At 43.8% G+C, this 25,576-nt stretch overlaps 1 protein-coding gene across 21 annotated transcripts in view; it reads left to right on the forward strand.

Moving 5' to 3' along the window:
* Positions 1 to 25,576, forward strand: part of LOC309802169 (uncharacterized protein) — a 249,174-nt gene that overhangs the window by 5,995 nt on the left and 217,603 nt on the right. For 19 of the 21 annotated variants that reach the window (XR_014293724.1, XR_014293725.1, XR_014293726.1 and 16 more), the window contains exons 2-3: positions 24,061 to 24,418; positions 24,559 to 24,759. The gene's annotated coding sequence lies outside the window, so the exon portion shown is untranslated. The remainder of the gene's footprint in view (positions 1 to 24,060; positions 24,419 to 24,558; positions 24,760 to 25,576) is intronic. The other 2 variants (XR_014293742.1, XR_014293743.1) reach the window with 1 other exon arrangement.

Raw genomic sequence — 25,576 nt, forward strand, 5'->3', positions numbered from 1 at the left:
GTGACATATCTTTTTTTTTTTTTTTTTTTGCGGTACGTGAGCCTCTCACTGCTGTGGCCTCTCCCATTGCAGAGCAACAGGCTCCAGATGCACAGGCTCAGCGGCCATGACTCACGGGCCCAGCCGCTCTGCGGCATATAAGATCTTTCCAGACCGGGGCACAAACCCGTGTCCCCTGCAGAGTCGGCAGAGAGAGTCGGCAGGCGGACTCTCAACCACTGCGCCACCAGGGACGCCCAATCTTTTTGAATTTGTGTTTTCATTTTCTTCAGATTTACACCAAGGAGTGGAATTGCTATATCATCTGGTAGTTCTCTTTTTAACTTTTTAAGGAATCTCCATACTGTTTTCCATAGCAGCTGTACTAATTGACATTCCCACTAACAGTGTACAAGTGTTGCCTTTTCCCATCTTCAGCAACATTTATTATTTGTTGACTTTTTGACAACAGATATTCTGACAGGTGTGAGGTGATATTTCATTCTGGCTTTGATATGCATTTCCCTGATGATTAGTGATGTTCAGCATCTTTTCATGTGCCTGTTGAATGCCCTCTGATTTTTGAACAGATATTTACCCTGGAGGGTGAGCCACCTTAGTGGACCCACTTTGGGGTATCTGCTCTTGTTCTCTCGGGCAGGGTTCCTGGAACTGATGTACTTGTACCACATGAGAATGTCTCCCCATCCCCTAAGATGACTGGAAGAGGGCCCTAACCTGAGCTGGTTCAATCACCGTCTTTCTCCCAGGAACTTGGAGGTTGCTGGAACAAGACATATAAACCTGAAGGCTGGAGTAGTGGTGGCCATACTCTGCCACATGGGCCAGAGAAGTAGAATAAAATAACATTCAGACAGAACAAAGAAAGAAGCAGAAACACACGGAGCTGCAGAGCTGAGAGGAGAAATAACTCCTCATTTCTTGGTTACAGTCCTTCCTGAGGTCTCACAGCATTATCCCTTTGGATCTAGACATTTTTGTGTTCCTATAAAAGGCTCCCTATCAGCGCACATAATCCATAAGGAGTGTTGAAACACCACTGGAAATGTAATAAGGTGGAGAAAATTCTGATCACCTGAACTTCTCTAAGAGACTATTACACATAGTTGGAAGCAATACTTTGATTAGCCAGTAGGGGGAGACTCTATCAAAGGGTTTACTTAATACTGTCCCATCAAACTGTTTATAAGATTTGTAAGAGGAAAAGGGATGAGGGTGTCCTGTTAACTGCAGGGTTTTTGTTTTCTCCAGTGGGTATGAACCTTAGGGGGCCAAAAGTTGAGTTGCTTTGGACAAGAGGGCAGAGACTGAGTACTCTTCAGCCATCCCCTATGCAGAGATCAGCTTTTCTACTGAAAACAGTTGAACAAAATATTCCAAGGATACTCAAAGAAGACATTTTAAAAGATACCAAATTGTTCTATGTGAGAATGGTGGTCCTATCTTAATAAGAAATCTCCCACCCTCTTTGTATAAGTCATTCTAAGTTGACTTTTGTTGTTTCCAGCCCAAAGGACCTTAACTAATACAGCCTCTGTTTCTGCTTTGTTAGAAGACAGGGCCAGTGGGAAGTCAGAAGAAACTATTTAGCTTCCTAAATATGAAAGATGAGGGGGGCACAAGGAGCTAGAGACCAAGGCAGATGCTGAAACCCAAGAGGCTGGTCATTGAGGACCCAGTAAAAGAATGCACAATCGGTCCAGCAGAGAGCATCACTTCCTTCCGGGCAGGGATGGGACTGGGGATGGGGATGCCTGAGCTAGGGGGACACAGTCTGGGCACCAACACTGTGCACACAAGTGGAACTCGTGTTTTTCTATGCAAAACATGAAAGTAGAAATGGCAGCAGAAATCATAACAGTAACCCTGTTTCTACTAGTCTTTCTTAATTTCTCATTCCTATTCAGTCCATCTCTGCTCCTACCTCAAATAACCCATTTCATCATCAGCCAGATGGAACTACTGATTCTGTAGGGCAGTAGATTTCAAGTCTGGCTTGCTGTCAGAGGTTTGTAGGCAGCTTTAAAAAGACGTAGATTAGGAAAGAATTAAAAACAAAAGATAAACAAACGAACAAAAGAGATACAGATTGCCAGGTTCCACTCCCTCCCCAAGATTCTAATTCATTAAGTCCCAGTTGAGGCCCAAGAATGTTTAAAGACACTTCCCAGGGAATTCTGACTCATGGCTGAGGTTAGGAATTACCTCTTTGGGGAACAAACTCTGTGGGTCCTCCAGCACGTCCTCAGATCCCTGTGTTGTCTTCTTGCCATAATGTGGGCTAGTTTACCCTGATAATTCTCACTCCCTTTATAACTCTTTTCAGTGGAAGCCACACCTCCCAAACCCTTCCCAGGGCCAATAATAGAGGCTAACAGATGGCCTGCTCACCACTGATTCTCTACCAGTGGCCACTAATAATGTTACTCCTTGTAACACACCCTCTAATATTTACTGAGGCCGTACTATGGCAACTGGGGGTCTCCAGCCCACCCACTGCATTGTAAAGTGAGATCTAGTACCTCATCTACCTTCAGCGAGCCCACAGGAAGCATGCCCAGTCAGCAGAAGAGGTCTGTGGGGGAAAATGAGGCCAGAAAACTGCAAAAGAGACCCACAGAAGCTCTCTAAACTAACCTAGTCCTTCTTCTGTAAACCACCAGATATTTGGGGGAAATTAACAGCATGAAAGAAAAGTACTAGGACACTAGTATGAAAAGCTGAACAGCCAACCCTGGAGGAAGCAGAAACAACAGAGAAAATGAAAGGCAACTTGACTCTTTTCCCCCTTCAGGTCTAGGAATTTTTCTTCTATTACTTCTTTTATGTCTACCCTTTCAGTTCATTTCCATATCTCTTTCTCTAAAACCCCACTTAATCAGATATCCTCGTGATAGATCCTTCCATGCCTTTTATCCTCTCTATTCTATTTTTTGCTTCTTGTTTTGGTTGGAAAGTTCATGGCATATCCAAGGGACTGAAAGAAGGACAGTGGCTGGAATACAAAGAGTGAGACAGAGTGAGGTCTCAAATGAGGGTGTGCAGGGAAGTAGGACTTGACCGTGCAGTATTTTATAGGGCACATTGTGGATTTTAGTCAACCTTTTCCCTAAGAGCAAGTGAAGCCCCTAAAGTGATGTTAATCTAGCAGGGAGATGGGGTGCGGTGGTGGTATGATCAGATTTGCCTTTTGGAAAAGATTACTCTGGCTGCAGTAGGGAGACTGGGTTGGAAAGGAGCATGGATGGATGGAGGGAGACCAGTTGGATGGCTTGGCCAGGGGTGATGCTGGTAAAGATGGAAAAAGGTGGATGGGTTGGAGAAAAAATACAAAGAGCCAAAAGTCATATAAAAAGTAACCAGAAAAATACAAATTACAATAAGATATTTTTTCATCCTTCAGATTGGCAAAATTTTTTAAATACTGAAAAACCTACATAAAGTTGATGAAAAGGGGGACTCTCATATACTGTTGCTATAGACATTTTGATGGTTATTTAGTAGTGTCCAAATGAGCATGTCTGTCAATTCAAGTCCATATCTAAAATTTATCCCATAAGAATATTGCCCTTTGTGCATAAAGATGTTCCGGGATGTTTACCGCAGCATTTGTTTGTAATAGCAAAAAAACTGGAAACAATCAAATGTCCATTAGCAATGGAGTGAGGTAACATTAAGTACAACAATTCAAAAGAATAAAGTGACTCATGTACTCGGATGGGAAAAGGTCTATGATGTATTGATAAGTAGAAAAAACAAGTTTCAGAAAAATATGTCCAGTATGTTATAAAGAAAGCTCAAACCACGTAGGTGTTTGTAATATAAATATATCTTTGAGTGTGCAAAGTAAAACATCTGGGATGATACCTATCAATCTGTGTGTGGTCTCCCATCTTCTGAACAAAATTGGAAGCTGGGTTTTCTGTTGAGAATAAGGGCAGCTGTTCCAGACATCTTCCATTCGAGGAGAATGGTTCTGGCTGGAATTGTTTTGGGAATAGGAAATGCAGCTGACCCTACATTGCCAAACCTTACTGAAGGCTCAAAATAGAAACAGAGCCAGTTGTCAAGGTCATCTCATTTTCTCCAGCAAGACTCAGGATGTGGAGGAGGAAGGAAGAGCCATAAAGTGAGCATCTTCTATGACCAAGGCTGCTTAAGTGCTTCACACTAAACCAATTAATCAAAACTTCCCCCAAACAAGATAACCTACAGACTAGGAGAAAATATTTGCAAATGATGCGACTGACAAGGGCTTGATTTCCAAGATAAAGTAAGAGCTCATACAACTCAACAACAACAAAAAACAGAAAACCCTATCCAAAAATGGGCAGAAGACCTAAACAGACGTTTGTCCAAAGAAGAAATACAGATAGCCAATAGGCACATGAAAAGATGCTCAACATGGCTAATTATTAGAGAAATGCAAATCAAAACTATAATGAGGTACCACGTCACACCAGTCAGGATGGCCATCATTAAAACGTCTACAAATAACAAATGCTGGAGAGGGTGCGGAGAAAAGGGAACCCTCTTACCCTGTTCGTGGGAATGTAAGGTGCAGCCATTGTGGAAGACAGTAAGGAGGTTCCTCAGAAAACTAAAAATAGAATTACCATGTGATCCAGCACTCCTACTCTTGGGCATATATCCAGAGAAAACTATAATTCAAAAAGATACATGCACCCAATAGCCAAGACATGGATACAACCTAAGCGTCCACTGACAGATGAATGGATAAAGAAGAAGTGGTACCTATATACAATGGAATACTACACAGCCATAAAAAAGAATGAAATCATGCCTTCTGCAGCAACATGGATGCAACTAGAGATCATCATACTAAGTGAAGTAAGAAAGAGAAAGACAAATACCATACGATATCACTTATGTGTGGAATCTAAAATATGACACAAATGAACCTGTCTTTGAAACAGAAACAGAATCACGGACATAAGAGAATAGACTGGTGGTTGCCAAGGGGGAGGAGGTTGGGGGAGGGATGGAGTGTAAGGCTGGGGTGAGCAGATGTAAGTTTTTATATATAATGGATAGACAGTAAGGTCCTACTGTATAGCACAGAGAACTATATTCAGTATTCTCTGATAAGCCATAATGGAAAAGACTATTTAAAAAAAAGAATGTCTATATGTGTATAACTGAATCACTTTGCTGTACAGCAGAAATTAACACAACATTGTAAATGAACTCTCCTTCAATGAAAAACAAAACTAGCATAATTTCACACCGACAATAATACCCCATTGTGCAGACTAGGAGGTTAGGTAGTCCAAGGTTACACAAGAAGAGAGTGGTAGAACTCCAAATTTCCCCATTAGTGTGCCCTCTTGGCTTTCTCCTCACTTTCTCTGGCTGGAGCACGCTGCTCTGGGGTGGTGGAGTCGCCAGACGGGAGGGGTCTGGGTGACCTCTAAATGACCTCAGGGAACAAAGTTCTACCCCTAAATCATCTATCAGCTCAGACTTTTATAAAAGAGGGAAGCATTTTTTTCTTGTGTAAGCCCCTTAACAAGATAAAAGTTAATTTTATTCTCTGCTAAAGTAAATTTTATTCTCTACTAATAACGGTGGACATTATTCTGTGCCAACGTCCTAATCAAACACTTCCTAAACAAAGGAATAATGTAGTTCATAGAAAACACTAGGTTACAGATTTAATCTGTAAGCATAAATGAAATATTCTTAGGCTTCATCAACTTTGTACATAGAGGGAAAAATACCTGTCTATTCTCAGTGCTACTTTTTCCTTTCTCTTTGGGGTGTCTCTATATGTTGAACATCCAAATAATTTGTGATGATAAATAGTACATGTTAACGAGTATTTTGGTATAATACATACTATTGAGGATGGCACCATGAGAAATCATAATTTAGTAGGAACTGTCCATTATGAGAGGTGGTATAGAGGACAGATGATGCCACTTTCAGGCGGTCATAGTCACTACTGAGGTGGCAGAGGTTGTGTGCTGCCCTAGGGCGGGGCCGGTACCTCCTGTCATCACAGCCGGACTCAGAACGGTTGGGGTGTTGACAAATTATATGATGCTGCTGCTGCTGCATCCTCACAGCGCGACCCAGGCAACGTCCAGGACACTGGAACAAAAGCACAGTGCAGTATAAACAACATCGTGAGCTCATGCATGCTGGGGTTCCAAAACCATGTGCTGCAGCGGCATTGCTGAGGACTAGCTACAGGGGATCAGCTGTCCCCGAGGGAAGTTAAGGAGGATGGAAGCCCAGCTCTAAGGACCAGACAGCCCTCCTTCGGAGCCAGAAGTCTCCTTTCCTCCTCTTTTCCCCCAGAAACTTAGACCACCTCTGGGCAGAAGGGGAAGGCACAGGGCCAATCTGTAATTGACCAGGCTTAGGTTCAGAAATGACTATGCTTAAAACCATAAGCCATGGGCAAGTTTGGGTTTTCCTGCTCAGAGCAAAAATGAAGGCTATGTGTTGAGGTGAGTTCAATTACAGAAAAAAAATATTTTGACATGCAGTTCTTAAGTTTTTCTGTACTCATAACATCTATTAATTTTTCTTGTAATTTGTTTTATGCTTGAAAAGGTCTTTCCCGTCCTGATACTTCTAGTCCAGTTTAATTACTTTTACACTGAGCACTTTAATCAAGTCAGAACTTATTCTGATGTATGCTGTGAGTTTGGGCTTTCATTTTACTTGTTTTTCTTACATTAGTTGACCAATTTCCCTCATACAATCTTTTTTTTTCCTAACAACATTATTGTGATATAATTCACATACTGTACAAGTTTAACGTATACAATTTAATGGTTTTTAGAGTTGTGCAACCATCACCACAATCAATTTTAAGACTTTATCACCGTCCCCAAAAGAAACCCTGTACCCTTTAGCATCTACTCCCAGTTCCTCCCACGGCCTCTCCCCCTCAGGCCTAGACAACTGTTCAGCTACTTTTTTCTCTAAAGATTTACCTATTGTAGACACTTCATATAAATAGAATCATACATTATGTGGTCTTTTGTGTCTGCCTTCCCTCCCTTACCATAATGTCTTTAAGGTTCATCACCTTGTAATACATATTAGTACTTTATTCTTTTCAATGGTCAGATGATATTCCATTGTACAAATACACCACATTTATCTATCTGTGCGTTATTTCCAATTTTTGGAGTTTTATTATGGGTTTGATATGAGTTATTCCCAGTTTTTGGTTCTTATAAATAATGCTGCTATAAACATTCATGTACAAGTTTTTGTGTGAACCTGTTTTCGTTTCTCTTCGGTACATACCTAGGAGTAGAATTACTGGGTCATATGGTAACCCATACATTTAACGTTTTGAAGAACTGTCAGACTGTTTTCCAAAGTGGCTAGACCATTTTACATTCCCGCTTGCAAAGTACTAAGGTTCCAATTTCTCCATGTCCTCATCAACACTTACTACTATCTCTCTTTGTGATTAACATTTCCCTAATGAGTAATGATGCTAAGTATCTTTTCCTGTTCTTATTGGCCATTTGTAAGTCTTTATTGGAGAAATGTCTATTCAGATCCTTTTCAATATTTTAATTAGTTTATTTGTGTTTTTATTATTGAGTTTGAGTGTTCTTTATATATTTTAGAAACAAGTTCCCTTTCATATACATGATTTTTTTAAACATTTTTATTGGAGTACAATGGCTTTACAATGGTGTGTTGTTTTCTGCTTTATAACAAAGTGAATCTGTTATACATATACATATGTCCCCATATCTCTTCCCTCTTGCGTCTCCCTCCCTCCCACCCTCCCTATCCCACCGCTCTAGGTGGTCACAAAGCACTGAGCTGATCTCCCTGTGCTATGCAGCTGCTTCCCACTATCTATCTATTTTTCGTTTGGTACTATATATATGTCCATGCCACTCTCTTTGTCGCAGCTTACCCTTCCCCCTCCCCATATCCTCAAGTCCATTCTCTAGTAGGTCTGCATCTTTATTCCCATCTTGCCCCTAGGTTCTTCTGACCATTTTCTTTATTCCTTTATTTTTTTTGGATTCCATATATATGTGTTAGCATACAGTATCTGTTTTTCTCTTTCTGACTTACTTCACTCTGTATGACAGTCTCTAGGTCCATCCACCTCACTACAAATAACTCAGTTCTGCTCCTTTTTATGACTGAGTAATATTCCATTGTATATATGTGCCACATCTTCTTTATCCATTCATCTGTTGATGGATACTTAGGTTGCTTCCATGTCCTGGCTATTGTAAATAGAGCTGCATTGAGCATTTTGGTACATGACTCTTTTTGAATTATGGTTTTCTCAGGGTATATGCCCAGTCGTGGGATTACTGGGTCGTATGGTAGTTCTATTTTTAGTTTTTTAAGGAACGTCCATACTGTTCTCCACAGTGACTATATCATTTTACATTCCCACCAACAGTGCAAGATGGTTCCCTTTTCCCCACACCCTATCCAGCATTTATTGTTTGTAGATTTTTTGATGATGGCCATTCTGACTGGTGTGAGATAATATCTCATTGTAGTTTTGATTTGCATTTCTGTAATGATTAATGGTGCTGAGCATTCTTTCATGTGTCTGTTGGCAATCTGTATATCTTCTTTGGAGAAATGTCTATTTAGGGCTTCTGCCCATTTTTGGATTGGGTTGTTTGTTTTTTTGATGCTGAGCTGCGTGAGTTGCTTATATGTTTTGGAGATTAATCCTTTGTCAGTTGCTTCATTTGCAAATATTTTCTCCCATTCTGAGGGTTGTCTTTTCATCTTGTTTATGGTTTCCTTTGCTGTCCAAAATCTTTTAAGTTTCATTAGGTCCCATTTGTTTATTTTTGTTTTTATTTCCATTTCTCTAGGAGGTGGGTCAAAAAGGATCTTGCTGTGATTTATGTCATAGAGTGTTCTGCCTATGTTTTCCTCTAAGAGTTTGATGGTGTCTGGCCTTACATTTAGGTCTTTAATCCATGTTGAGTTTATTTTTGTGTAGGGTGTTAGGGACTGTTCTAATCATATGGTTTTTCTCCTTCAATTTGTTAATATGGTGTATCACGTTGATTGATTTGCGTATATTGAATCCTTGCATTCCTGGGATAAACCCCACTTCATCATAGTGCATGATCCTTTCAATGCGCTGTTGGATTCTGTTTGCTAGTATTTTGTTGAGGATTTTTGGATCTATGTTCATCAGTGATATTGGCCTGTAGTTTTCTTTCTTTGTCACATCTTTGTCTGGCTTTGGTATCAGAGTGATGTTGGCCTTGTAGAATGAGTTTGGGAGTGTTCCTCCCTCTGCTATATTTTGGAAGAGTTGTAGAAGGATAGGTGTTAGCTCTTCTCTAAATGTTTGATAGAATTCGCCTGTGAAGCCATCTGGTCCTGGGCTTTTGTTTGTTGGAAGATTTTTTATCACAGTTTCAATTTCAGTGCTTGTGATTGGTCTGTTCATATTTTCTATTTCTTCCTGGTTTAGTCTCAGAAGGTTGTGCATTTCTAAGAATTTGTCCATTTCTTCCAGGTTGTCCATTTTATTGTCATATAGTTGCTGGTAGTAATCTTTCATGATCCTTTGTATTTCTGCAGTGTCAGTTATTTATCCTTTTTCATTTCTAATTCTATTGATTTGAGTCTTCTCCCTATTTTTTCTTAATGAGTCTGGCTAATGGTTTATCAATTTTGTTTCTTCTCAAAGAACCACCTTTTAGTTTTATTGATCTTTGCTATCGTTTCCTTCATTTCTGTTTCATTTATTTCTGATCTGATCTTTATGATTTCTTTCCTTCTGCTAACTTTGGGTGTTTTTTGTTCTTCTTTCTCTAATCGCTTTAGGTGTAAGGTTAGGTTGTTTATTTGAGATGTTTCTTGTTTCGTAAGGTAGGCTTGTATAGCTATAAACTTCCCTCTTAGAACTGCTTTTGCTGCATCCCATAGGTTTTGGGTCATTGTGTTTTCATTGTCATTTGTTTCTAGGTATTTTTTGATTTCCTCTTTGATTTCTTCAGTGCTCTCTTGGTTATTAAGTAGTGTGTTGTTTAGCCTCCATGTGTTTGTATTCCTTACAGATTTTTTCCTGTAACTGATATCTAGTCTCATAACGTTGTGGTCGGAAAAGAGACTTGATACAATTTCAATTTTCTTAAATTTACCAAGGCTTGATTTGTGACCCAAGATATGATCTATCCTGGAGAATGTTCCATGAGCACCCGAGGAAAATGTGTATTCTGTTGTTTTTGGATGGAATGTCCTATAAATATCAATTAAGTCCATCTTGTTTAATGTATCATTTAAAGCTTCTGTTTCCTTATTTATTTTTGTTTTGGCTGATATGTCCATTGGTGAAAGTGGGGTGTTAATGTCCCCTACTATGATTGTGTTACTGTCGATTTCGCCTTTCATGACTGTTAGTATTTGCCTTATGTATTGAGGTGCTCCTATGTTGGGGGCATAAATATTTACAATTGTTATATCATCTTCTTGGATTGATCCCTTGATCATTATGTAGTGTCCTTCTTGGTCTCTTGTAATAGTCTTTGTTTTAAAGTCTATTTTGTCTGATACGAGAATTGCTACTCCAGCTTTCTTTTGATTTCCATTTGCATGGAATATCTTTTTCCATCCCCTCACTTTCAGTCTGTATGTGTCCCTAGGTCTGAAGTGGGTCTCTTGTAGACAGCATATATACAGGTCTTGTTTTTGTATCCATTCAGCCAGTCTCTGTCTTTTGGTTGGAGGATTTAATCCATTTACATTTAAGGTAATTATCGATATTTATGTTCCTATTACCATTTTCGTAATTGCTTTGGGTTTATTATTGTAGGTCTTTTCCTTCTCTTGTGTTTCCTGCCTAGAGAAGTTCCTTTAGCGTTTGTTGTAAAGCTGGATTGGTGGTGCTGAATTTGCTTAGCTTTTGCTTGTCTCTAAAGCTTTTAATTTCTCTGTCAAATCTGAATGAGATCCTTGCTGGGTAGAGTAATCTTGGTTTTAGGATTTTCCCTTTCATCACTTTAAATATGTCCTGCCACTCCCTTCTGGATTGCAGAGTTTCTGCTGAAAGATCAGCTGTTAACCTTATGGGGATTCCCTTATGTGTTATTTTTTGTTTTTCCCGTGCTGCTTTTAATAGTTGTTCTTTGTATTTAATTTTTGATAGTTTGATTAATATGTGTCTTGGCTTGTTTCTCCTTGGATTTATCTTGTATGGGACTCTGTGCTCTCTGGACTTGATTAACTATTTCCTTTCCCATATTAGGGAAGTTTTCAATGATAATCCCTTCAAATATTTTCTCAGTCCCTTTCTTTTTCTCTTCTTCTTCTGGGACCCCTATAATTCGAATGTTGGTGCCTTTAATGCTGTCCCAGAGGTCTCTGAGACTGTCCTCAATTCTTTTCATTCTTTTTTCTTTATTCTGCTCTTCAGTAGTTATTTCCACTATTTTATCTTCCAGGTCACTTATCCATTCTTCTGCCTTAGTTATTCTGCTACTGATCCCCTCTAGAGAATTTTTTATTTCATTTACTGGGTTGTTCATCACTGTTTGTTTGCTCTTTTGTTCTTTTAGGTCCTTGCTAAACGTTTCATGTATTTTCTCCATTCTATTTACAAGATTTTGGATCATCTTTACTATCATTATTCTGAATTGTTTTTCAGGTAGACTGCCTATTTCCTCTTTATTTGTTAGGTCTGGTGGGTTTTTGCCTTGCTCCTTCATCTGCTGTGTGTTTCTCTGTCTTCTCATTTTGCTTAACTTACTATGCTTGGGGTCTCCTTTTCACAGACTGCAGGTTCGTAGTTCCCGTTGTTTTTGGTGTCTCTCCCCAGTGGCTACAGTTGGTTCCATGGGTTGTGTAGGCTTCCTGGTGGATGGGACTAATGCCTGTGTTCTGGTGCATGAGGCTGGATCTTTTCTGGTGGGCACATCCATGTCTGGTGGTGTGTTTTGGGGTGTTTGTGGCCTTATTATGATTTTAGGCAGCCTCTGTGCTAATGGATGGGGTTGTGTTACTGTATTGCTAGTTGTTTGGTATAGGGTGTCCTGCACTGTAGCTTGCTGGTCGTTGAGTGGAGCTGGGTCTTGGCATTGAGATGGAGATCTTTGGGAGATTTTTGCCATTTGATATTATGTGGAGCTGGGAGGTCTCTTGTGGACTAGTGCCCTGAACTGGCTCTCCCTTCTCAGTGGCATAGCCCTGATGCCTGGCTGGAGCACCAAGAGCCTGTGCTCCACACGGCTCAGAATAAAATGGAGAAAAAAAAAGAAAGAAGAAGATAAAATAAAATAATGTAAAATAAACTAAAGTTATTAATATAAAAAATAATTATTAAGAAAAAACATTTTTTACGTTGAAAAAAAAAAAAGGACAGGGCCTCCCTGGTGGCGCACTGGTTGAGAGTCCGCCTGCCGATGCAGGGGATATAGGTTCATGCCCCGGTCCGGGAGGATCCCATATGCCGCGGAGCGGCTGGGCCCGTGAGCCATGGCCGCTGAGCCTGCACATCCGGAGCCTGTGCTCCGCAACGGGAGAGGCCACAACAGTGAGAAGCCCGTGTACCGCAGAAAAAAAAAAGGACAGACAGAACCCTAGGACAAATGGTAAAAGCAAAGCTATACAGACAAAATCACACAGAGAAACATACACATATACACTCACTAAAAGAGAAAAAGGGAGATATATATATATATATATATATATGTAGTTGCTCCGAAAGTCCACCTCCTCAATTTGGGATGATTTGTTTTCTATTCAGGTATTCCACAGATGCAGGGTACATCAGGTTGATTGTGGAGATTTAATCCTCTGCTCCTGAGGCTGCTGGGAGAAATTTCCCTTTCTCTCCTTTGTTTGCACAGCTCCTGGGATTCCGCTTTGGATTTGGCCCCGCCTCTGTGTGTAGGTGACCGATGGGCATCTATTCTTCACTCAGACAGGATAGGGTTAAAGGAGCTGCTGATTCAGGGGCTCTGGCTCACTCAGGCTGGGGGGAGGGAGGAGTATGGATGCGAGGCAAGCCTGTGGTGGCAGAGGCCAGCGTGATGTTGCACTAGCCTGAAGTGTGCTGTGTGTTCTCCCGGGGAAGTTGTCCCTGGATCACAGGACCTTGGCAATGGCGGGCTGCACAGGATCCCGGGAGGGGAAGTGTGGGTAGTGACCTGTGCTTGCTCACCGGTTTCTTGGTGGCGGCAGCAGCATCCTTAGCATCTCATGCCCATCTCTGGGGTCTGCGCTGATAGCCGCGGCTCACACCCGTCTCTGTAGCTCATTTAAGTGGCGCTCTTAATCCCCTCTCCTCACGCACCAGGAAACAAAGAGGCAAGAAAGAGTCTCTTGAGTCTTCGGCAGGTCCAGACTTTTCCCCGGACTCCCTGCTGGCTAGCTGTGGCGCACTAGCCCCTTCAGGCTATGTTCACACAGCCAACCACAGTCCTCTCCCTGGGATTCGACCTCCAAAGCCTGAGCCTCAGCTCCCAGCCCCCACCCGCCCCGGCAGGTGAGCAGACAAGCCTCTCGGGCTGGTGAGTGCTGGTTGGCACTGATCCTCTGTGCGGGTATCTCTCTGCTTTGCCCTCGGCACCCCTGTTGCTGCACTCTCCTCTGTGGCTCCGAAGCTCCCCCCTCTGCCACCCGTAGTCTCCGTCCGCCAAGGGGCCTCCTAGTATGTAGAAACCTTTCCTCCTTCACAGCTCCCTCTCACTGGTGCAGGTCCCGTCCCTATTCTTTTGTCTCTTTTGTTTCTTTTTTCTTTTGCCCTACCCATGTACGTGGGGAGTTTCTTGCCTTTTGGGAGGTCTGAGGTCTTCTGCCAGTGTTTAGTAGGTGCTCGGTAGGTGTTGTTCCACATGTAGATGTATTTCTGATATATCTGTGGGGAGGAAGGTGATCTCCACGTCTTACTCTTCCACCACCTTGAAGCTCCTCCTCATATATATGATTTTTAAATATTTTCTCCCATTCTGTGGGCTGTCCACTTTCTTGATCATGTCCTTCGTAGCAAAAAAAAGTTTTTAATTTTGATGTGGTCCAATTTATTTTTGTTGTTGTTGTAGCTTATGTTTTGGTGTCATATCTAAGAAACCGTCTCCTAATCCAAAGCATGAAGATTTATGGCTACATTTTCTTCCAGGAGCTTTATTGTTTTAGCTCTTAAGTTTAGGTCTCTGATAAATTTTGACTTAATTTTTTGTATATGTTGTAGGCTAGGAATCCAAGTTCTTTCTTTTGGATGTGGCTATTCAGTTGTCCTGCAGCATTTGCTGAGGAGATTATTCTTTCCCCATTGAATGGTCTTGGCACCTTTGCAGAAAATCAGTTGACATAGATACATGGATTTATCTCCAGACTTTCAACTCTCTTTCATCAATCTATGTGTCTATGCTATGCGAGTACCACACTCTCATGATGATTACAGTTTCGTAGTAAGTTTTGAAACTGAGAAGTCTGAGCCCTCCCACTTTGTTCTTTCTCTAGATTGTTCTGGCTATACTGGGTCCTTTATATTTCCATATGAATTTTAGGATCAGCTTGTCAATTTCTGCAAAGAAGCTGGGATTTTGAAAGGGATTGTGTTGAATCTGTAGATCAAGTGTAGACATTATGAGGTCTCTAAAATTATTACATCTTTTCAAACTAGAAATAAAAAGGCCACTGAAGTATCCTACAGATTTTAATTTATACCAAAGTGAATACCAAATTCTAATAACACACGTACAGAAAAATTTCTTTGGGATCCTTTTTCCTAAGTGTAAAGGGGCCTTGAACTGAAAAAGTGAGAAAACCACTGTGGTTTATCCCCAGCGGTGATGGGTCCATTTCTTGCTGTGACCTCACAGTGCCCCACTGTGATGTACTTCACAAAAACTGTATAAAAGAGCCCAGCTGGGCCAAGGTTTTTGGTCCTTAAGAGCCCAGGAAGCTGCTTTTGGTGACCTGACGGCCTTGGACCCACAGTTAGCTTGTTTTTTCCTTGTTTCTGCAATTTTGTGGATTTTTTTCCTCTTTTCTCTAGCCTTTTTTATTTTTCTCATTTTTATTTCTTCTTTGCCTTTTTCTCCTTTTTCTTTATTTTTTCTCTCTTTATCATTTCTTTCAGTTTTAAATTTTTTCTTCTTTAGCACTGCTAGTTAGTGCTGTCATTCAGTGTAGTTAGCAGGCCACCATGATGGAGGGCCTCACAGCCAACTCCGCTGACAAGGAGGCTCATATTGATGAGTACGAGATCCTCCACACCATTGGTGAAGGCAGCTTCGCTAAAGTGAAGCTGGCCCGGCACATTCTGACCGGGACACAGGTGGCTGTGAAGATCATTAAGAAAGGTCGGCAGAGCTGCTCAACTTCCCAGGCAGTTTACCGGGAAGTGTGCTGTATGAAGGCTCTGGATCACCCCAATATTGTAAAACTGCTGGGGGTGATTGACACGGAGGAGACAATGTTCCTCGTGATGGAGTACCTCAGTGGGGGGGACATGTTCAGCTACCTAGTGAACCATGGCCGTATGACAGAGGCGGAGGCCCGACGCCCGTTCCAGCAGCTGGTCTCCGCCCTGCAGCACTGCCACCAGAGGGGCATCGTGCACAGGGACCTGAAGCTACCGAACCTCCTCTTGGATGCCAACATGAATATAAAACTGACAGACTTTGGCCTCAGCAACAAGTGTGATGAGAGTGGCATACTGGACACGATCTGCGGCACAGTCCCGTATGCTGCCCCGGAACTGTTGCGGGGGCAGAGCTACAGCGGCCCTGCGTTGGACGTGTGGAGCCTGGGTGTAGTTCTCTACAGCATGGTAACTGCGTGCCGGCCCTTTGTGGGAGAAGACGTCCGGGAGATGCGGGAGCAAATCCTACGAGGGCAATACCCCATCCCACCTTACCTGTCTTTGGAGATAAGGGCTCTATTACAAAAAATGATTGCCCTCAACCCCCGTGACAGAGGCACCTTATCTGACGTCATGAGGCATCCATGGGTGAACATGGGCCAGAAGGAGCCACTCCAGCCACCCTGTGAAGAGGACCCGGAGGTGACCACGGTGAGGACTCTGGGCTGGACTTGCGACCAGATCCAAGACCCAGGAACAGGCAGTGTGAGCTCCATGAAACCAATGGTGGGGTCCTCCATCATAACTGTGAGGCCCTTCTCTTCCGGGGACCTCAGTGGCAGTGAACTTGAGGCTTCTTTAAGCCCCGAGTTGTCCACCCTGAAAGCCAGATGGCTCTACCAGGGAGAAAATGGGCAGCTGCAGGAAGACCAGCAGGCAGGGCAGAAGACCAGTGAGCCTGCCTGTCCCCCACCCAGCCTGGAGTCGAGGACTGCCACCCCCAGCCCAGCCGACCAGTGTGGCCCTGGGACATCCCCGTCCACCAGCAGCAGGATTGGAGCCCCAGAGGGAACCAGCTGCCCCCCGGGTGTGTCCAACACTGGAAGGTCCTCCCACGCTGGGCAGCCTGAGAGTATGTCCTCATCCACTCCCTCTGGCCACAGACAGAAAAAGCAAGGGGTGGCTAGGAGAATCTGCAACTTCATATCTAAACACCTTTGTTGCAAGCTGAGGCGTCGTCATAAAGTGAAACCGCCTGAACCCCATGGATGACCCGAGGCAGGAAGGTCAGGCTGCCACGCGCCCTGGGACCCGGTCCAGTTGAAGATGACTCTGTTCTCTGCACGGCCTTCAGAAACATCGTATCCAAGACCCTGGCCAGCTCAGAGGATGGTCCGGAGCAGCCCGGGCCACCGAAAGAGAGGCCACCGTGGCTGCAGGTCCACCCCTCAACCCCCACCTGGGTGAAACTTCAGACTTCAGAGACTGGACTGTCATTCCTGGGGCACGTCTCCCCTCCCCCACTCTTCTGTCTTCCGTGTTGGTGGGGGAGGGGGAGAGTTCTTGTTCCAAGAACTCCTTGGTTCTTCCAATTCTAGTTAATAAACTTGATGCTCTAGAGAGATGTATCACACTCTGCTTTGCATCGTCCCTGCACAGACTTGGGGCTGTGCATTTTCCAGTTAGACAAGTGTGTAGCCATGTAGTGCTTGGAGTTAATCAGAACCACTAGAGGGGAAGTGACCTAAGAGAATTAACACAATGACTCCCAGCAGCAACAACTGCTGCACTGCGGGGCAGACGTGCAGAAAGTGTCGAATCCCTTCCTGCACTAACATCCCCAAACATTTTCAGAAGGGCCGAGGGGAACTTTGGATCCCTGTGGCCTGTGTTAATTACATCAGAGAGGCTCATAAAAGGATAAGAAGGTCCCGTGAACCAGCCTGTGCGCAGTGTGGTAAGGTCCCCGTGCAGCTGAGTTTCATGACTGTCACGCAGCAGTTGGGCTCCCCTCTTCCCCTGTGCGAAGGGGCCCTGATGCATGGGTTTATTTTATTTTTCTGATGTGACCATTTGAAAAGTCTTCATTGAATTTGTTACAATATTCCTTCTGTTTTATGTTTTGGTATTTTTGGCCGCGAGGCACGTGGGATCTTGGTCCCCGACAAGGGATCCAACCCGCACCCCCTGCACTGGAAGGCGAGGTCCACCACTGGACCGCCAGGGAAGTCTCCTTTTTAATTTCATTGTTTTGATGCATGGGTTGGACCACGGGGACTGGATGATTATACTAAATGATCATACTAGCAAAACACTAGATTTGTCGGCATTCCCTGGTTCCCTGGTTCAATAAGCCCTTGAACACACGGGTGAGTGGAGCAGGGTCTTCTTCCCAGAGGCCTCTCTCTGGGGGCACATGCTCTCGGAGGCATCACCTGCACAGTCCCATTGGCTCTCGTGCGCTTACAGGCCACTTGCCGACTGCGGAATCCTTCACCGCAAGACACAGAGCACTCTGACCACGTGCCCGTGAACCACCTAAGAACAAATACTCCAGGAGCGTATTAGTAAGGACGGGTAGGACAGATCCTACAGGAAGTGCCTTCCAGAGGAAAAATCGATCCTAACATGATGACTGTTTCAGGGCCCTCACACGTCTCTCTGGGAATGGGCAGCAGCACAGATAACTCCCAGCCATACGCTCAGATTTTCTTTTACTCAGAGAAGCAACAGAATCACCACGTAGACAACCAACATAGGGGTGGGATAGAGCCGTCTTCAAGTATGTAAGGAGCCATGACTTGTGTGGCTTCAAAGAGTAGAGCTAGGGCAAAATTAGGCGGAAACTTCAAAAAGGTGCATTTCGGGCTTCCCTGGTGGCGCAGTGGTTGAGAGTCCGCCTGCCGATGCAGGGGACATGGGTTTGTGCCCCGGTCCGGAAAGATCCCACATGCCCCGGAGCGGCTGGGCCCGTGAGCCATGGTCGCTGAGCCTGCGCGTCCAGAGCCCGTGCTCCACAACGGGAGAGGCCACAGCAGTGAGAGGCCCGCGTACCGCAAAAAAAAAAAAAAAAAAAGGTGCATTTCAACTCACTGAAACCAAAGGGAAGAAAATATTGCTAAATCACCTATGTGCTCTTTGTGCTCTGAGACATTTGCATGTTTTCTAATGTAATTGTCATCTTGTTCCCATTCTTGCAATGAAGACAGCGATGTCCACAGGGTTAAATAGCTATGGTCACATAACTAACATGCCAACAGAGCTGGGACTGCTTCTAGATTTACCTGACCCTAAAGTTCATAATGATTATAGGAGACTGAACTAGGACCTGGACACCTTGGAGATACTGAGTGCGCTGTCACTCAAGATGTTCGAGCTGCCACCAGGATGCTGCAGAGTAGGGGTTCCTAACCTGAGCCCCATGGTTCTCCAAGGGAACCACGGACTTGCATGGGAAAAGGATTACATCCTCGTTGTCACTAAGCTCTAACGGCAATTGAGTATTGCCTTCAATTGTAAAAATGCAGGCCACAACGTATATCAGTAGTAGCAATACCTGTGATTTTGTTACCAATAGAAATCACAGCTGTTTTCACATGCCATGAAAATCGTGGCAGGCATCCAGAACAGCAGTTACATTCATCACCATTTCAAAATCAGTTGTACTAGCAGATCCTATAATTTAGTGTGTTGATAGAGAAGCAAATTTACGACTACATCACACATTGAAAACTACTTCAGGAACTGTACTTCCATATAATTAATTGGCTTCCTTTGTAATCAAGTATGTTTTATTTTTATAGATTTAAAACCCTTGTTTGAGAAGGGAGCCATAGGCTTCTCTAGACTACGGAGGGATCCGTGGCACTGAAATGTGAAGGACCCCTGATGTAGAGGGATCTAGGGTTAGATGATCTCTACCGTTTCTTCTAGGTATGAAAGTGTATGACTCTGTTTTCTCTAGGAGTGGCTAAAGGCTTGAGAGTACTTAATAAACGAGGATAAAATTCCCAAAGTGAATTCTCACTTTGTGCGAACCAAGAATTGACATAAAGCAGATTTCTTGGATCAAGTTCCTCCTAGTTATTCTAGCATCAGTTTGCTGCCTCCTGAGGGACAGATGACTCTTGCACAAGCTCTTCCTTTGAAGGATAGGAGGAGCTCACGCCAGAGTCAAGGTGCCTACGGCACTGGAAGACAGGTCAAGGTGACTACGGTATCCACGGCTCTTCTGAGAACGTGTTCCGAGGCATCTCTTTTGTTTCACGGTGTGAGCATACCTCCCACCTCTCCTCCAACGCACAGATCATGGATCCGGGGTGGGCATTTGCACAGGGCAGTGAGCTGTACAACATTCTGTACACTTCCGCTTCCTCCTCAGTAAAATGAGGTTGATAATAGTGTCTACCTCACAGGTTTGTGCTCAGTAAGTGCTACTACTGTTTGGGTTTTGTCTTGGTTTGATTTTTTGTTGTTGTTTTTACTATGGGTTTTGGCATTGTGAGCTGAAATGTTGCCTGCCATATCAGTAAACAAAGGATGTTGCAGCCATCAAGCCATCATATTATGGCCGCCCTAATGGTGCACCACCCCAAGGAGACTCAGGATGAGAAAGCACAGGACACTGGCCCCAGATAGTGGAGGTGCACATCAAAGGAATGATTTCAGTAAACCCAGACACTTGCATCTTCCCATACAGACAAAAGCGCTAAATTCCTTAACTTGAGATAGCTGATTTTCTTTAATTAACAGTCATCTTTTGATGTTCCAACTACCTTGTCTTTTGTTGCAAAAACTCCTATATATCGTGGCTCCCCAATCCCCTCCTTGCCACTTCAGAACAGTTTCTCAGCATTATCTGCGATGCTATGTCCCAAGCTTGAAGTCCTCAGAATGTCTGTCAGATGAAACAGACCTCTCGACTTTTCGATTGTGCAGTGTTTTCCGTCCACAGCATCACTGGTCAGTTATCTGCTAGGGGCTATGCTATTCAATCATTCATTCATTCATTTAACAAATATTTTTAGAGTGTGCAGTGGGGCAATCACTGTGCTGAGTAATGGGGATTACTTGTTAAACACAGCAGCTGTGGATTTGCTCTCATAGAACTGATGGTCCAGCACGTGGGCAAGACAGGCAGATTGTGGTAAGAGCTGTGCAGAAGAATGATACGGAAATTGAAAAACATACAGCACAGGGTCTGGTTTAGTTTGGGGCCTAGAAGGTTTCCCTGAAAATAGATGAATAGGAATAACTAAGTGAAAAGAGAGGAAGCAGTATGTACAAAGGCCCTGAGTCAGGAGACAGAACGGTCTATCGAAGGTACGGAAAAGTCTATTGTGGATGGAGATCCAATAACCAGGCTGGGAGACACAGCAATGAGGCAGAAGGGCAGCCTGAGACCCAAGCACGGAGGGACTTTTATTTTTTCACTCACGTATTTAGTCAGGCAGCAAATAGGTACTGGGCACTTACTATATGCAAGGCATTATTTTAGACATTGGGGGACAAAGTGAACAAGACAGACACAGTCCCTATGCCAGGAATTTTGACCTTTCTCCTAACGACAATGGGAAGGCATGGAAGGGTTTTCTTTTTTTTTTTTTTTTTAACATCTTTCTTAGAGTGTAACTGCTTTACAATGTTGTGTTAGTTTCTGCTCTATAAGGAATTGAATCAGGTCTACGTACACATATATCCCCGTTATCTCCTCCCTCTTGCGTTTCCCTCCCACCCTCCCTATCCCACCCCTCTAGGTGGTCACAAAGCACTGAGCTGATCTCCCTGTGCTATGCGGCTGCTTCACACTAGATATCTATTTTACATTTGGTAGTGTATCTATGTCCATGCCACTCTCTCACTTTGTCCCAGCTTACTGTTCCCCCTCCCCGTGTCCTCAAGTCCATTCTCTAAGTCTGCGTCTTTATTCCTAACCTGCCCCTAGGTTCTTCAGATCCATTTTTTTCTTTTTTCTTTTTAGATTCCGTAAATATGTGTTACCATACGGTATTTATCTGGTATAATAAGGTCAAACCAAGAAAATATATTGCAGATAACGAAAGCCAGGCTTCTCGCTGTCATAGAAAGAAGTTTACAAACAAGAAAAAGGTATAGACTGTAATAACGTCCCTATGTGCTGGACTGGCATTCAAGGTTTCAGTATGAATGCATAGATACAGGAAAAAAATTGTGTGTGTGTGTTTGTGCACATGCACGTGCGTGCACACACATTCAAGGATTAGTGTATATGCAATCAACCTTTTAACCCTCCCAATGACCAAAGCTAGAATGCTTTGAGCAACAAAATAATGATAGTGTTGGATTTCAACCCTTAAATATATATCTATATATAGATATAGATATCTATATCTACAACTATATCTAGATATATAGATATATACGCATCCCGTGGAGTCCATGTGGATATACATAAAGTGAATAAATGGGGAAGAAGGAACAACTCTTCCCTTCCAAAGAATTCCAATTAGTAAAAGTAGACGGAATGAAGAAAGTAGAAGGTCACAATTAGAACATCTTCGTGATAATTGTTGTAGGCACAGTCCACAGTGGATGCTAAAATTAAGGGGCAATACTTTAAGAAACAGTGGAATATTTGCGCAGTGTCAAAGTATTGTCTCTGAAATAAGCATGTATTAATTAGAAAGAGAAAAATAGTAACTTAATAGACAAGAAACATGGCAGAAACTACCAGAACCAAGGATCAAGTCACTGGTAAAAGGACTTATTGACATATTGTTCCCCCTGATAGTATGCGTTAAGAAGGGCAAGAATGCATAACCTCACTCTCATCTTGAGAAAACACTAGATAACCCCAGATTGAGGGCCATTCGATAAAACCTCTAGCCAGTGTCATGGTCAAAAGTGTCAAGGTCATGAAAGACAAGAAGAAATTGAGGAAGCATCCCTGATTGGAGGAGGCTAGAGAGGCAAGGCAACAAAACACAATGTGGGATCCTGGATTAGAACTCGGGCAGAATAAAGGGCAATAGTGGAAAAATGGTAAAATCCCAAAATGTTGACATGTAAAAGACAGAATATTTGGGATTTCATCACACTGTATATGAGAGTGGACCCAAGCCTTACATTAGTAAGGCTTACATTACTCCTCATCCTAACTGTACCTTCCAGCCTAACGCTAATTCGCTTTGGATTTACTGACAAATCAGTTCACATTAAAACAGTTATTTACTGTAAACAGTTCTTTTCAGCTATCATGTTTCATAGCTAGATTACTTTCTCATAATTTTTCCAAAATAAAACTCCTTAGGGATACTATCTTATGCATAAATTCGGTCTAACAAGGCTTTGGCTTTTCTGTTTGTGTGCAAGAGAATAGTGCTGAGAAAAGTCTCATTCACAGCTCTTAAAAGAACGCTTTGAATATACTTCAAAATCAGTAGAAGAGGTTAACCTTCCGTCTCCTTTAATTTCCAAGATGCCTCATTTGGTCACAGGTCGATTTCCGTAGTTGTGAAAATGGCAGCCATGTTTACTCAGTGTTTTCTTCCCTAAGTTCTCTAAGAGCGAGGACAAGATGCCATTCCCCCAGGATGCCTGGATCAGTCAGGGTCACAAGCCTGTCCAGAGTGATTGTCTCCTTTTCACGTTTAGTAAGGGTCCATAAAAATGCCATTAGAGCCAACATCTTAAGAACTACTGGCCAGAGCTTCTCAAATGTAAATGCCTTATACACCTGTTGCAACCCTAAAACTGAGAGAAGTCATCAGTTGCCGTGTTTGCCAAGCCCTCAGGATGTCGTACTCTGTACTAGTCTATAAATCACAGGAAGAGGCAGCTCGTGACAATGCACAGGTGATCTTGGTGATTTCCTGATTAGAAGGACAGAACGAGGTCCCAAGTGCAGTGGCGCACCTGCTACGGTATTTTATGTTAGTCCTGGAACGTACCATTTACAAGAGCTGGAATTAAAAAACCGGCCATGGGGAAATGACAGTACCCAATTTTAATAGTGGTGATTTTGCATTGACTTCTGTCTGATTGTAGAACCTAGAGGGTTTTTTGTAAAGAAATATATGTTTTTGTGCCAGCTACATGGGGAAGAGAGCTTTTACATTTTGCTTCATCTTCACAGCGGCATTAGGACTCCCCTGCAAAGTTTTATCCTTCTTGACCCGATTGACAGCACCTTTGTTTGTAGAGGTCTAGCGAACACAAATTAAGATGCTTTACAAACGTACAGTGGTGAGTTGCGTCTGTGCAGCCTCCTGCAAAAAAAAAAAAAAAATCCATTGAACACATAGCTCATTAGAGATCTAGTTACAAAAAGAAGTGCATGATTTTATGAAAAGCGGAAACTGAGATCACAGAGGGAAGCGAAGAAGCTAGGCTTGGGTTAGGGCCACTGCTTGGCACTGGAGTCAGAAGTGCCCTGGACTCCCTTCTTAGCTGGGCCAAGTGGCTTCTCGATGCCCTCAGGGGACGTCACAGCCCTTCAGGCCACCTGCTCCTCCCAGTGCTGACAGCGGCACTAGCTTCTGGGGTGTCATGAACCCCAGGGAAAACTTACCAAAGCAATGGACCTCCCCCTAGAAAAATATATATGATTACATTTCCCACATAACTTCAGGGCATTTACACACCTGTCCAATCCCATCCAAGGAAGCCTTGTCTGTGGGGCTGAAATTCCAAGACAGAAAGAGGCTGCGGAGAGGCTCCCAGTGCTCGTTAGTAGGCCACCGACCACCCTACTCAGTCAACTATTCTTTTCTCTACAGGACACCAAGTTGCACCCACATCAAAGCAGCTACTCTCCTGATGTCCCAAGACACCACATCCGTTCAGAATGGCCCTGCGGACGAGACCCTGACAAGGTTGGCTCCATGCGGTCTGGTTTGCACAAGGCTTCGGGGTGGTCGCAATACTATCACAGGAAGGCCCCAGGTAGTGCCGCCAGGAAGAGGGTTTCTCTCCCGGCTCGCAGCGTCTCTCAGCCACCGTCTTGCAGCTCCTCGTGTGGACACCGTCCACCTTCCGAGACTGGAAGCCCTGACCACAGGCTGATGTACCAGGGCCTCCAAGGGCCTGTGTGCCAACATGCATCACAAGCCCCCCGACGAGCGGTTCCTCCAAAAGGTGGGTCTGAAATGAGAAAAACAAACAAAAAGGTGGACAGTGGGAGAAAGTGGGGTGTCACTTCTTGCTGGGATCAAGCCTTTTACTGTACTGTACTTTCAGTATAGCAAAGGCTTGACAGTTATGACCTTATTCAACAGGAAACTCATCTGAATTGTTCCTGGCTGACTAAGCAAAGTGGTGGAGGAATCACAACCTCAATAGAGGCAAGCAAACCACGTGTTTCCATGAGCCTCCGGCACCACATCAAGGCACGCACCTCAAAAGACACAGTCTCCTGATGAGCTGGAGCAGATCGATTTAGGCAAGGAAGAGAAGAATGACACATTTGTTAACAAACTGTAAGCTCCGTTTATATAAGCACTTGAAATATATTCTGGTATGAGTATGAATTTGTTTGTGAGCAATGTTCTCCACTAAGAGGAGCGCTCTAGTTTACATTTAGGACACACTGGGCTTCCCTGGTGGCGCAGTGGTTGAGAGTCCGCCTGCCGATGCAGGGGACACGGGTTCGTGCCCCGGACCGGGAAGATCCCTCATGCCGCGGAGAGGCTGGGCCCGTGAGCCATGGCCGCTGGGCCTGCGCGTCCGGAGCCTGTGCTCCGCAGCGGGAGAGGCCACGGCAGTGAGAGGCCCGTGTACCGCAAAAACAAGAGTATTTGGTATAATACATACTATTGAGGATGGCACCATGAGAAATCATAATTTAGTAGGAACTGTCCGTTATGAGAGGTGGTATAGAGGACAGATGATGCCACTTTCAGGCGGTCATAGTCACTACTGAGGTGGCAGAGGTTGTGTGCTGCCCTAGGGCGGGGCCGGTACCTCCTGTCATCACAGCCGGACTCAGAACGGTTGGGGTGTTGACAAATTATATGCTGCTGCTGCTGCTGCTGCATCCTCACAGCGCGACCCAGGCAACGTCCAGGACACTGGAACAAAAGCACAGTGCAGTATAAACAACATCGTGAGCTCATGCATGCTGGGGTTCCAAAACCATGTGCTGCAGCGGCACTGCTGAGGACTAGCTACGGGGGATCAGCTGTCCCCGAGGGAAGTTAAGGAGGATGGAAGCCCAGCTCTAAGGGCCAGACAGCCCTCCTTCAGAGCCAGAAGTTTCCTTTCCTCCTCTTTTCCCCCAGAAACTTAGACCACCTC

This window comes from Mesoplodon mirus, assembly GCF_964341445.2.
Source record: "Mesoplodon mirus genome assembly, chromosome: 4".
NCBI lineage: Eukaryota > Metazoa > Chordata > Mammalia > Artiodactyla > Ziphiidae > Mesoplodon > Mesoplodon mirus.